Source organism: Protopterus annectens, chromosome 3.part0, assembly GCF_019279795.1.
Source record: "Protopterus annectens isolate FY-2018-M chromosome 3.part0, PAN1.0, whole genome shotgun sequence".
Taxonomy (NCBI): domain Eukaryota; kingdom Metazoa; phylum Chordata; order Ceratodontiformes; family Protopteridae; genus Protopterus; species Protopterus annectens.
The window spans coordinates 1,497,257,514-1,497,272,087 of NC_056731.1; positions in this window are offsets into that span (position 1 = coordinate 1,497,257,514).

A 14,574-nucleotide genomic window follows, 5' to 3' on the forward strand; every position below is an offset into this window, starting at 1 on the left:
GAAGTACCCCTGCTAATTATGACATACATAGCACCCCTGTAAGCTCAAACACAGTGTTGTGAGATTCGGAAACACATGTTGATAACAATCTACGCTTCAATCACTATGTATCCATAGTGGTGAGACACACATTCTATGTTGCACACTTCATAAATAAGGCCATCACATCCAAGAGCATGGAGGTCATAGCTCTGCTGTACTCCACCCTTATCAGACCACTAACTAAGTACAGTGCTCCCTTCTGTCTGTATCTCACCAGACACCTGCAGCAACTGGAGAAAACACAGAGGTTTGTGACCAGGTGAATCCAGGGCCTCCAAAACATGACATTCATGGAAAGACTGAAAGACCTGTCACTGTACGCAATATTATGCAGGCTGCTGAGAGGTGACCTATGCCTGGCCTATAGAGGGTTCTTAGACCCTGCCCTACTGGAAATCTTGGACATCTGCAAATCAAATGGGATAAGAATAATTTGCTACAGGGATGGAAGACAGACATATCTCCCAGAGATTGCCATTGCTCTGTAAAATGCTCCCATTGCAAATGAAGCAGTGCCCCTCAATGACCCTATTCAAGTGCAACCTTGACAGCTGGATGAGTGATTGTAAATTCACCCCTAGGGTGGCACCTGTGTCCCTCACTGACAGGCCCATTTGGTACTGATCACAAAATCACTCCACTAACAATGACCATCTAATTATGTTCAATAAGGGTACTTGTGTTTTTACATGGCTAGGCTTATAAATGCCCTAGAGCCATTACGCTAGTAACCTCCTATGAACCTATGAAGCTATGATCCTATGCAGGCCTCTCAATATGTTCTCTCCAACATGCCCTGCTGATGTCATCCACTATAAGTTTTGGTATGTACCTCACAAGACATCTGCAACAGCTGGAAAGGCCACAGAAATACCTCACTAAAAGAATCACAGGCCTAAAGCAGATGCCATATGCTGACCATCTAAAAAAAACTCCAGCTATACTCTGTGGCATATCGTCTTCTCAGAGGCAATCTTTGCTTAACATACAAGGCCATGTCAAACCCTGAGCTGTTTGACATGCTCCACTTAAAGAAATCCCAATCCCTCAGAGCCACATGCTCCAGGGATCTAAACCTTATCATCACAATGAACAAAACATGCTGGAGGGATAGGTTCCTGACCCAGAGACTCCCCATACTCTGGAATAGACTGCCCATACATGTCAAGCAGAGCACCTCACTGGCCCTCTTCAAAAGGAACCTTGATGATTGGATGGGAGATAGGAAATTCACCCCGGGGATCATGTCAGTCACCCTGCTAGACAGGGGCCCAGAGAAGTAAATATTGTGGGAAGAAATATCCAGGGAATTGTTATGGCTAGGCTTGCATAGGCCTTAGAGCCGATAGCCTAGTACCAGCCTATGAACCTATGAACCTACAGTCTTGTACAAGTCAGACTTGTGCCATGGCGCTTGTGTAAAGTACTGAGTTCTGAAGTCTGTGTGCTTAGATAAGTAGTGGTTCTGTTCTCACTGCAGTTAGGTGTGTGTGTGTGTGTGTGTGTGTGTGTGTGTGTGTGTGTGTGTGTGTGTGTGTGTGTGTGTGTGTGTGTGTGTGTGTGTGTGTGTGTGTGTGTGTGTGTGTGTGTGTGTGTGTGTGTGTCTAGCCAGAAAAGCAGAAGTGTGTATCCTACAGTTACTACTCCAATCCTATGGCCTGACAGTATTTTGATAGTTGCACATGCCTACACATCCATTTCATGCAGGCCTGACAACATCTTCTGTCCAACATGCCCTGTTGATGTCATCCACTATAAGTGGACCTACAGTCTTGTAAAAGCCAGACTTGTGCCAGGGTGCTTGCATAAAGTACTGAGTTCTGTAGTTTGTGTACTTAGATAAGTAGGGGTTCTGTTCTCAATGCAGTCAGCTGTGTGTGTGTGTGTGTGTGTGTGTGGTATAAATATATATATATATATATATATATATATATATATATATATATATATATATATATATACACACGTGTGTGTGTGTGTGTGTGTGTGTGTGTGTGTGTGTGTGTGTGTGTGTGTGTGTCTCCCAACATCTTCTCTCCAACATGCCCTGCTGATGTCTTATAGGTTCATGGGTTCATAGGTTGGTACTAGGCTATCGGCCCTAGGGCCTATACAAGCATAGCAATAACAATTCCCTGGATATTTCTTCCCACAATATTTACTTTTCTGGACTCTGTCTAGCAGGGTGATTGACATGATCCCCGGGTTGAATTTCTTATCTCCCATCCAATCATCAAGGTTCCTTTTGAAGAGGGCCAAGGAGGTGCTCTGCTTGACATGTATGGGCAGTCTATTCCAGAGTATGGGGAGTCTCTGGGTCAGGAACCTATCCCTCCAGCATGTTTTGTTCATTGTGATGACAAGGTTTAGATCTCTGGAGCATGTGGCTTTGAGGGATTGGGATTTCTTTAAGTGGAGCATGTCCAACAGCTCAGGGTTTGACATGGCCTTGTATGTTAAGCACAGATCACCTCTGAGTAGACAATATGCCATAGAGTATAGCTGGAGTTTTTTTAGACGGTCAGCATATGGCATCTGCTTTAGGCCTGTGATTCTTTTAGTGAGGTATTTCTGTGGCCTTTCCAGCTGTTGCAGATGTCTTGTGAGGTACATACCAAACGGGGTATTATACCCTATAATGGGTCTAATGAGGGCTGAGTACAGTAGGACAATGACCTCCTTTTTTCTGAATGAAAAGCCCTTAGTGATGAGGTGCGCCACATAGAAGGATTTCCTGACTGTTGTGGCGATGTGGTTATCGAAAGTGAGACCACTGTCTACCTGTGTCCCTAAGTCTCTCATCACACTTTTGATATTTAGTGTACTGCCACCTATGTGGTAATTCATGGGTATATGTTTTTTTCCAGAGTGGATAACTATACATTTCTTGGCATTAAGCTTGAGTCCATGGCTCTGGCACATGGCATCTGTTAATGTAAGGCCCTTTTGTAGAATATCCACATCATTTGGGGATTCAATAATGGCTCCCAGTTTGCAGTCATCTGCGAACTTTGTTAGCCAGAGTCCCTTAGTGTTGGCCTGTACTTCAGAGAAGTAGATGCCAAACAAGAGTGGTCCCAGGACTGAACCCTGAGGTACTCCACTTGTCACTTGTCTGGAGCTGGATTTGTAGTCGGCTACTTTTACAGTCTGGGTTCTGTCAGTAAGCCAGTTGGCAACCCATCGAGTGATGTAGGGATTTATGCCCAGCTTAGTAAGTTTATCTATGATTCCAGAGTGGGGGATGGTGTCAAAGGCCTTGGCAAGGTCCAGATAGGCTGTGTGGACCGCCTTACCCTCATCCACAGCTCTGGAGACTGATTCAAAGAAGTCAATCAGATTCAGGAGACAAGATCAGCCCTTCACAATCCCAAACTAGGTGGGGTCCAGTGTTTGAAGGTTGCCAATGTCTTTGTTTATAAGTTCCATGATAATGCGTTCCATGTTCTTGCAGATCAGGCTTGTCAGACTGATGGGATGGTAGTTCCTGGGATCCAAGGTGGATCCCCCCTTGTGGAGTGGGATAACTGTAGCTGTGCGCCACTCAGTGGGCACGAAGCCTAAGGTGAGGCTATGATTAAACATGACACTTAGGTGAGGTGCCAGTTCATTTTGTAGTTCATGTAGTACACAGCCTGGGATGTCATCTGTTCCCATGGATGCTGTATTCTTAGTTTTGGAGAGTGCGGTTTCTACCTGTGACCGTGATTACTGGAATTTGGCAATCTTTTGGTATTGAGATGGGGCTTTTAGATGGTGAGAGAGGGGTGAAGTTGGCACTAAATCGATCTGCCAGGATATTGGCAATATCCTTGGGATCAGTATATTTAATGCCATTCTGTTGTAGCTCAGAGCAGATCTAAGCATTGCCATTTAGATTCTTGACATAACTATAGAATGCCTTGTGGGTGTCTTTGGAATCTTTGGCAATTTTATTTTCATAACTAGCTTTTGAGGATTTTATGAGGGATCTCAGCTTCTTACTGAGGCTGGTGAGGGAGTTTTTTGCATCCTGGGATTTTCCTCTTTTCTGCAACAGTTTCTTCCTTCTGTTGTATAGTTTGTTTATAGCAGGGGACCACCAGATTGGTTTCCTTTTTTTGGAGAAGAGCATCTTGGTTCTATTTGGGATGGCACGATTCATGCATGAGTGGATGTGCTCGTACAGTGCCTTAGTGTAGGATTCTGCAGTCGAACTTTCAGATCCCGTCTGCATGGGTGTCATGAAGTTTGTCACTTCTGACTTCAATAGCATGAAGTTGGCTTTGGGGAAGTTTTTTAAGGAGGTTTCCTTACTGGGGGGGGTGGGGGTGGGATGTGGATGTCAAGGGTGATTTGCTTATGATCAGACCTGACCAAAGAGGGGGTGACCACTGGTGTGGAGCATCTACCTCCCATGTTGGTAATGACCAGGTCTAGGATATTGGAGCCCCTGGTGGGACAATGGATTAGTTGATCCAGGGCATTGGAATTTATGAATTCCAAGAACCGTTGGGAAAAGGAGTTGGTACCTGAGTAGTTTTCCCAGTTAATGGCAGGGTAGTTGAAATCACCCAGTATTAGGGTGTTTGGTTGTATCTTAATATTTTCCAGTATATTTAGAAAGGTGTAGTGAGAATCTTGGGGCATGGTGGGGGATCTGTAGCAAGCTACAATTTGGATTGCAGTCTTACCTAGTGTTAGTTGCACCTGGAGAATTTCAGATGCATTGTGTTGGGCAAATAGCCTGGAGGTGTGAATATCCTTGGTGAATATGGACACTCCTCCACCTTTAGTGTTTTGGTCTTGGTTTTGTGGCCAAAAAGTGTGGTAAGAGTTGTAACCTGGTATTGCAGGGGTGCTCTCTGGAGCCTTGAACCAGGTCTCAGTTACTGCACAGATATTGATGTTCTCCATTTTTAGGAGTGTCTCGAGAGAGCGCATTTTGAGATTTAGACTTCTAGCATTGAGTAGCATTACCTTCAGATTTTGCATTATTGTATCTGTTATGATGGTGATATTATCCTTTGAACCTTGCCTAAAAAGGCACTATAGGGGTGGCAAGAGCTTTAGCCAGTAACCTGAATCCCAGGGGTGACAGGTGCAGACCCTCTCTGGCAAAGCATCATAGTTTGTCGATCATGTCTTCCCAGGCAGACAGATACTGAATCCCCTTTGAATGACACCAGAAGCTTAGCCAATTGTTGAATTCAATCATTTTGTCCTTATACTGTGGTATCATTCTGGGCGAAGGCAGGATGCTACTCAGGGCTAGGGTCATACCTGCCTGGGCATGATCCAAGAGCTCTTCCATGTCTCTTTTCATGTAGTCCAGGGAGGTACGTCTCAAGTCATTCACTCCAGCATGGACAATGACAGAGTCAAATTTGTACTTCCACTATAAGTTGACCTGCAGTCTTGTAAAAGTCAGACTTGTGCTGTGGTGCTTGTGCATAATACTGAGTTCTGTAGTCTGTGTACTTAGATAGGTAGGGAGTTCTATTCTCACTGGAGTAAACTGTGTGTGTCTGTGCTCATTTGGCATTACAGAGAGCCTTTTACAACAGCATGTGGGACAGTGTTACTACTATACTCTTCTCAACGAACACTGCAGATGTCATCAGCTATAAAGTGTTTCATGAGACACTCCAAGTCAGACTTGAGCTGTGGAGCTTGCCTTATATAGAGAGGACTGTACTCTGTGTACTTAGAAAGGTAGGGGTTCTATTTTCACCTCAATCAACTCTGTGTGTGTGTGTGTGTGTGTGTGTGTGTGTGTGTGTGTGTGTTTGTGCTCTTGCTTGACATTACAGACAGCCTTTTACACCAGCATGTGGGACACTGTTATTACCATATTCTCCTCAACAGACACTGCTGATGTCATCAGCTATATTTGATTTGTGGATATGCACTATTCCCACCAGGGCAGGATCAGAGACTGGACTAGAGGCCAGGCAGAAATCACCTCATCATATACAATACAGATTACAGTGGCATAACTTTCAGTTTATCCACATCCATCATGGCATGGTTTGTAGGTCCTGTGTTTTCTTTGTGAAAAACCCCTGTAGTCTCTCCAGCTGCTGCATGTGTCTGGCAAGGTACATGCAAAAGAGAGCATTATACTCTATCAGTGCTCTGATGAGGTTCGTGTACAGTGCTGTCATGCAATCCTAAGATTTGAATATGATGGTGTGACTTATGATGTGCACAACAAAAGCTTTCAATACTAGTCTGGACACTTGGTGGTCAAAGTTCAGATTGTTATCTACATGTGTTCCCAGTGCTTGCATCACTGGATTTCAGCATAGCAGGACTGTTGTCAATGCTGTAATTAGCATGGGCTTTCACTTTTCAGAAGGACAAAATAAAGGCACATTTCTGTATTTATTTGCAGATCATGTGGCTTTGTCACCAATCATTTGTCTGCGTTAGCCCTCGTGTAGTATGTTATCATTATTGGTAGACTCAGTAATTGCACCCAATATGCAAGAATTTGCCTCCATTGCAATGCTTTCACAACTCCCGGGGAACCAGGAAGTGAATCGGAAGCAGACTGTGACAGACTGTAATATTCGCGATGAAGAAGGAAACAATTTTTCAAACAGAGAGGATTTAGACAGTGGAAACAGTCTGGATGGGTTCCCACACATCACGATTGATCAAGGGAACGCTAACAGTAATGGCGGTGATGATATATCGGTGAGACCGAAAAGTCAGAGGAAACGGCACCAAGAGTGCACGGACATATCTAACGTTTCCACAGGTACACAGAAACTGTTTTCAGACTGTTTTAAAGCTAAATATAGCTTTGATTTAGCACGCAGTCCAACTGTGCAAACTAACTCTAATTTTTCTACACTACTTAATGATTTAGAATTCTTTTGATTAAATACAAAACTTTAGAAATTGACAATGATTATTTAAAGTACTGTATTTCCTTGAGCATTGTACCAAAGGGTTTAAGGGTCTGCAAATACCCTAACAATGTTGTTGATGGGTCTGAATTTTGTAACGAGCTCATTTCTATTTTTGATAACTGTGGCATGAATATAATGAAAGCTATTATTAACAATAATGAAAGGGTTATGGAAAAGCTACAATTAGACATTGAAAAAACCAACAAAGCTATTACAAACGATTTGTTGTATTCTATTGAAGCCAATAAATTAAAATACCAAAATGTGTTTCACAAAGTAGATGCTAAATGCAAGGAGGTTCAGACTAGGAAAATAGGGAAAATCAAAAGGGACCAAGATGAGTACAAAAACAAAACACACTACCCCAAACCAAGAACTACTTACAGAAATAGTTATGTGAACCAGGGAGGCAAGAGACACACGAATGTGAATGGGGGGAAGTGGAAATTGATGAACAACAGGAACAAGCCCCAGGGCCAGAAGAATATGCCCCATTAAGGAGATCAGAGAGACTCATGCAACAAGGGAAGGTTTATTACAATTCAAAAACTACAGGGGAAGGGGAGACCTTTCCAGACGAGGCAGGGTTGGAATTAGAAGATGGTATCACCAACATTCTCAACACCTGGACATTCAATGGATTTAACATTTACAATTATTCTAGTGTCAGCATCAACAAGAGTTGGTTCGATTTATTTTCTAAAGGCTTCAATTTTGTTCCCACACAAAAAACGGACATCTTTAAACTTCTGATAGACATTAAGTTGTTTATCCGGAAAAAGAATTTGGAGCTGTTTTTCAAGGACAAAACTGTAGACTATGATAGACAGGTCTTGAAGCGGAAAAGCACATTCAACCCTCCCACACACCCCCAACTTAAGAACTTTGAGCTCAAGGTAGAACATGAAATTAGATCCCACCTGACAACAAAACCTTTCACTTCAATTTAACAAGGGAAGAGAACAACACCTTAAGAGCTATTAGTGACAACCACAATCTGAGAGTTATGAAACCTGACAAGGGAGGAGGGGTCGTGGTCATGGAAACTATCCAATATGAAGGGAAAATGTTGGATTTACTAAATGATCCAGACAAATACACTAGAGTGTCTATCAATGAAGTGAACATAGCCTATAGAAAGATCCAGGCTTTACTTTATGACATGCTAATGCAGGGTTCAATAGATCAAGACACGTACAAATTCTTGGTAGTTGACAAACCGAAAATTGCCTGCATTTTTGGAATACCCAAAGTTCATAAAACGCCATGACCCCCTTAGACCGATAGTGTCAGCGGAGGGTTCTATAACAGCTCCATTAGCAAAATATGTTGATCACAAGATTAAACATGTCCTTGAAGGATGTGAAAACATTTTAAAAGACTCTTGGGACCTGTTGAGAAGAATCAAACCTACCCTATACAGTGAGAACACTTCTTCGGAACCATGGACGTTATAGACCTATTTGGTTGTATTCCACATGACCTGGGTTTATCTTGGTTTGAGGAGAAATTAATAGAAAGCAAAAACTGACACACATTGACTTCACGAACATTTTGACATTGATGGAAATAGTTCTCAAAAACAATTTCATCTATTTCAAGGGAGTACTTCAAACAAGAAAGGGCGTTGCAATGGGTGCACACTGTGCACCAGCCTACATAAATATCATCATGGCCTTTTGGGAAGAAAATTTTCTCATCAGAAACCCCTATTTAAGGAATGCTCCTTTATACTAGGGTCTTAGATCATCTGTGTTTCTTTTGGAAGGGCAGTAGAGAAAATTCCAACAATCTTTTAATACACGCAAACAATACTACGACCTTTTGGCTTTTACTGGTAACTTTGATGAACAAGAACTGAAATATCTAGATGTCCACATAGAGAAAGGGAAGGAAATTTACATCAAGGATTTTCAGAAAAGAAACCTTCTCCAATTCTTATCTGCATTACACCAGTTGCCACCCCCCCCACCAGAAGAAAGGGGTAATAAAGGGTCAATTGGTCAGATCTAGCAGAATGACTTCAGACAACAAAGTCTTCTCTGAAGAAACCAACTTCTTAAGGGCCTTTTTACCCAGAGAGGGTATCCTTTGGAAATGTTCAACAAAATACTAGAAGAAGTCAACACAAAAGAACAGATGTATTTGCACCTATTTTAGGTGAAGAAGAACAATTAACCCACAATAAAGGACAAGCAAGTAATTTTGGGGCAAAAGAAACAGGGTTAATTACAACCTTCAATGAACAATCAGCCTTTGTTAGGAACATTTTTTCAAGGGAATGGCATAGTTTTTCAAATTATTCAGACCTTGAACATATTTTCGATAAAGAGTTGTCCCATGTCTATCGGAAAGGGAAGAGCATCAAAAACTACTTGGAAGGAAGGACAAATGTCAACACACAGAACAGTAGCAATAGAACCAAGAAAGGATTATACAAATGTGGGAGATGTAAATACTGCACACATTTGCATTGTGGTGAAACAATTTTTAGAAGCAAGAAATATGACCTTGCAATTGAATACATTTGCTAACTGTGACACCAAAGGCATCATATATCTGGCTGTTTGTAAAAATGTCCCTCCTTCTACGTAGGGAAGAGCGAAAAGAAAGCTCAGACACTGAATATATGAGCACTTATACGATGCCATGGTGATGAATGAGAAAACGCACTTAGCAAGCATTCAGCCAAATGTAACACATCAGGTTATTCTTTTTTTATACTAGAAGTTGTCCCCACTAACCCAAGAGGTGGGATGTGGGAAACACTTATTGAATACAAGGAACTGTATTGGCAACTTTTTTTAGATGCTAACCGTAACTTAGGGCTGAATGACATGGTATCATTAGCTCCAGTATTGAAGTTGAGAGCTGCAAAACTCTAATACAAAGAGCTAAAACAATGTTCAAAAACTTTTTTGTTATGTTCTTTTGTTGCGAATTACAAGAAACATACCCTTCTCATGATTTTATATTACCAGCTGTTGGTTCAGTTGTAATCATACACTATGGCCACAAGATGGTGTCATTTTTAAACCCAGATTCACATGCTTCATTCACATTTAATGTAGAAAGCATTTTAAATTATTTCAAATGGTGTTACAAAATAATGTTTTTAATCAACTTTTTAAAGATGTTTTTAAATTATTATTGTAATTAAAGTGTGGATTTATTTTATTCAGAGATGTGGTTTTAACCTTGGCTTGTGAAGACTGTATGAACCAATCAGTTCCAACAATTAACCTTAGTAAATGGTCCAACATGATTGGCTTTCAGTACTGTGATGTAATTTGAAAAACATATAAAAGCATTTAACTTTTAAAGATGGATGTTTAACTGATGAAGTTGGCAAAAACGTGATAGTGGATAATGCTATTGCTTTTGTATTTCTAGACCCGGTCTTTGTATTGGAGTGTTTTTTACAGTGCTTATTAAAGCATTTTTTCCTTTGAGCATCGATTTATTTGTGCTTGGTGGATACTTCATTCTACTTTATCTGTTATGATGGTGATATTATCCTTTGAACCTTGCCTAAAAAGGCACTATAGGGGTGGCAAGAGCTTTAGCCAGTAACCTGAATCCCAGGGGTGACAGGTGCAGACCCTCTCTGGCAAGGCATCGTAGTTTGTCGATCATGTCTTCCCAGGCAGACAGATACTGAATCCCCTTTGAATGACACCAGAAGCTTAGCCAATTGTTGAATTCAATCATTTTGTCCTTATACTGTGGTATCATTCTGGGCGAAGGCAGGATGCTACTCAGGGCTAGGGTCATACCTGCCTGGGCATGATCCAAGAGCTCTTCCATGTCTCTTTTCATGTAGTCCAGGGAGGTACGTCTCAAGACATTCACTCCAGCATGGACAATGACAGAGTCAAATTTGTACTTCCACTATAAGTTGACCTGCAGTCTTGTAAAAGTCAGACTTGTGCTGTGGTGCTTGTGCATAATACTGAGTTCTGTAGTCTGTGTACTTAGATAGGTAGGGAGTTCTATTCTCACTGGAGTAAACTGTGTGTGTCTGTGCTCATTTGGCATTACAGAGAGCCTTTTACAACAGCATGTGGGACAGTGTTACTAATATACTCTTCTCAACGAACACTGCAGATGTCATCAGCTATAAAGTGTTTCATGAGACACTCCAAGTCAGACTTGAGCTGTGGAGCTTGCCTTATATAGAGAGGACTGTACTCTGTGTACTTAGAAAGGTAGGGGTTCTATTTTCACCTCAATCAACTCTGTGTGTGTGTGTGTGTGTGTGTGTGTGTGTGTGTGTGTGTGTGTGTGTGTGTGTGTGTGTGTGTGTTTGTGCTCTTGCTTGACATTACAGACAGCCTTTTACACCAGCATGTGGGACACTGTTATTACCATATTCTCCTCAACAGACACTGCTGATGTCATCAGCTATATTTGATTTGTGGATATGCACTATTCCCACCAGGGCAGGATCAGAGACTGGACTAGAGGCCAGGCAGAAATCACCTCATCATATACAATACAGATTACAGTGGCATAACTTTCAGTTTATCCACATCCATCATGGCATGGTTTGTAGGTCCTGTGTTTTCTTTGTGAAAAACCCCTGTGGTCTCTCCAGCTGCTGCATGTGTCTGGCAAGGTACATGCAAAAGAGAGCATTATACTCTATCAGTGCTCTGATGAGGTTCGTGTACAGTGCTGTCATGCAATCCTAAGATTTGAATATGATGGTGTGACTTATGATGTGCACAACAAAAGCTTTCAATACTAGTCTGGACACTTGGTGGTCAAAGTTCAGATTGTTATCTACATGTGTTCCCAGTGCTTGCATCACTGGATTTCAGCATAGCAGGACTGTTGTCAATGCTGTAATTAGCATGGGCTTTCACTTTTCAGAAGGACAAAATAAAGGCACATTTCTGTATTTATTTGCAGATCATGTGGCTTTGTCACCAATCATTTGTCTGCGTTAGCCCTCGTGTAGTATGTTATCATTATTGGTAGACTCAGTAATTGCACCCAATATGCAAGAATCAGCAAAGTTGGTAAGCCAAAGGCCATATACTTTAGCCTGATAGATTCCAAACAGTAAAGGGCCAAGCACAGATCCCTGGGATACGCCAATGGTGACAGCTGTACTGGTACAGGTTGATTCACCAACTTTCACAGTATGTGTTCTGTCAGTAGTCCAATTGGTTACCCATCTAGAGATGTAAGGGTTAATTCTCAGCTGGGATAATTCCTCAATGATACCTGTGTGGGGTATTGTGTCAAAACCCTAGGCCAGATCAGGTTACACAGTTTGTGTTATCTTACCTTCATCCAGGCTTATCACACAGAATCAATGGGCTGAGACAACATCACAGATCACCTATGGCATGGCTCAGTACATACATGTTCCTGATATAGACTTGACAAGGCTGTAGCATATTTTAACAAAATATTTCTACAACACCTAGACACTGTCACTCCATTACGCAAAATCAAGGTTAGAACCTCTACAAACCCCTGGCTCAGTAAAGAAACCAAACAAATCCTCAAGTCCAGAGACACTGCCTGGCTTTACTATCAAAAAAACAAAGAAACACAAAGCCTAACTAAGTACCAAGAACTGCGTAACCATGTAAAATGATGCATTAGGCTGGACAAAAAATCCTACTGCACAACATTACAAACTAAATACCAACACAACCCCGAAAAATTTTGGAAAAATGTAAACCAGCTATTAAAATCCACCCAAAAGGCTACCCCCAAACCAACAACCCCTGACACTAAAGTTCCCATCGAAACACAATTCAACTCCCACTTTGTGAACTCAATTCTATCCTTAGTATCACAGGACAGTTCCTTCCTCACTATCCCCCAACACAAATAACACTAATAAAAGCTTTGCCCTCAAAACAGTTTCCACCACTTCAATCAAAAGCATGCTCTCCAAACTAAAAACCTCATCAACAGCAGCCGACCTACTCCCCAGCTATTTCTTGAAACTCACAGCAGATGCTATTGCTATCCCAGTCTCCACTCTCATAAACAGATCAATTGTTGAAAACTATGTGCCCAAACTCTGGAAAATATCCTATGTTACACCCATACATAAAGGTGGGACCTCCACTGAACTTAATAACTACAGACCCATTGCTTTACTCTCCCCCCTGGCCAAAATCCTAGAAAAATGCATCCATACCCAGATGCTAAACTATCTCCTAGACAGCATCATCCTGTCACCTACTCAGCATGGTTTCAGACCTGCCCATAGTACCAATACGACCATCCTCTGCTTCACAGACACAGTAAACCGTCTCAAAAATGAAGGCCTACAAGTGTCAACTCTTTTTTTTGGATATGTCCAAAGCATTTGACACGGTCTCACACCAAATCCTGCTAAACAAACTAAACCAATATCATCTATCAAATTCCACTCTTACCTGGTTCCAAAGCTACTTAACTGACAGGTACCAAGCTGTGAAATGGAAAATTTCTCTCTCTCCTCAGCTGCCCATAACTATAGGAGTCCCACAGGGTTCTATCTTAGGACCACTACTATTCACAGTCTTCACAAATGACCTCCATACCTCCACACAGCATGCATCTATAATTCAGTATGCAGATGGCACTACCTTAATCTGTGCTGCATAAAACATTCCTACCCTCCTGCAAACAACTCAACTAGCATTCACTGACGTTGAAAACTACCTTACCAAAGCCCAACTTATCCTCAATCCAAAGAAAACTCAGATTATGATTATAACCAGTTCTAACAAAAACACTAACAGTCAATTCACTATCTACTCCACAAATGCTACTCCAATTGCTCCAGTGGCACAGGCTAAGCTATTGGGAATAACCATAGACTCCCACCTAAAATTTGATAGTCATCTCCACTTAACTATTAAAAAGTACATGCCAAACTGGGGTCACTCTACTGTATCAAACCATTTCTTATCAACAACACAAGATCAGCCATTGCTCGCTCCCAACTTCTATCCACCCTACTCTATGCATCTCCCATTCTGACTAATCTCAACAAAACTGAACTAAGCAAAATGGAAGCCTGCTATAACAGAATTGCCCACTTTGCTGCAAATTGCTCATATAGAACTCATCACTGTACTGCTTTGAGACAGCTCCACTGGCTTGAACTGCCCAACCTCCTAACCTACAATCAGCTCTGCCTCTGTCATTCTATCTATTACTTCCCCAATAAGTGTCCTGCTCTCAAAAACCTAGTACAACATCACTCAGACAAAAGGCCTCTTAGATCATCAAGCAAACTACTACTGGAAGTCACCAACAGCTACAATAGTTTTGGAGATGCACTATATAGTAGTTCAGTGGCTAAAAATTGGAACTCTGTCCCTACTAGCATTCAAAACACATCATCCAAAGCCTCCTTTAAAGACTTCATCAGGCAACATCTCAAGAAAAATTGGCAGTGCCATGATTTCTCCCCAGGCTAGTGAAAGCAGATAAGATATACATACTAAATCTAGAGCACTTGATAATAGTTTTCAATCTTACTCACAAACACTGACTAATCTACAATGTATGTACTGTACCTGTGTACTATGTATGTATTCTACCTATGTTCCAAATTTCAGCTGTATACCACAAATCTATTAATTACCTTTATTTTTAAAATTAATATTTTTTT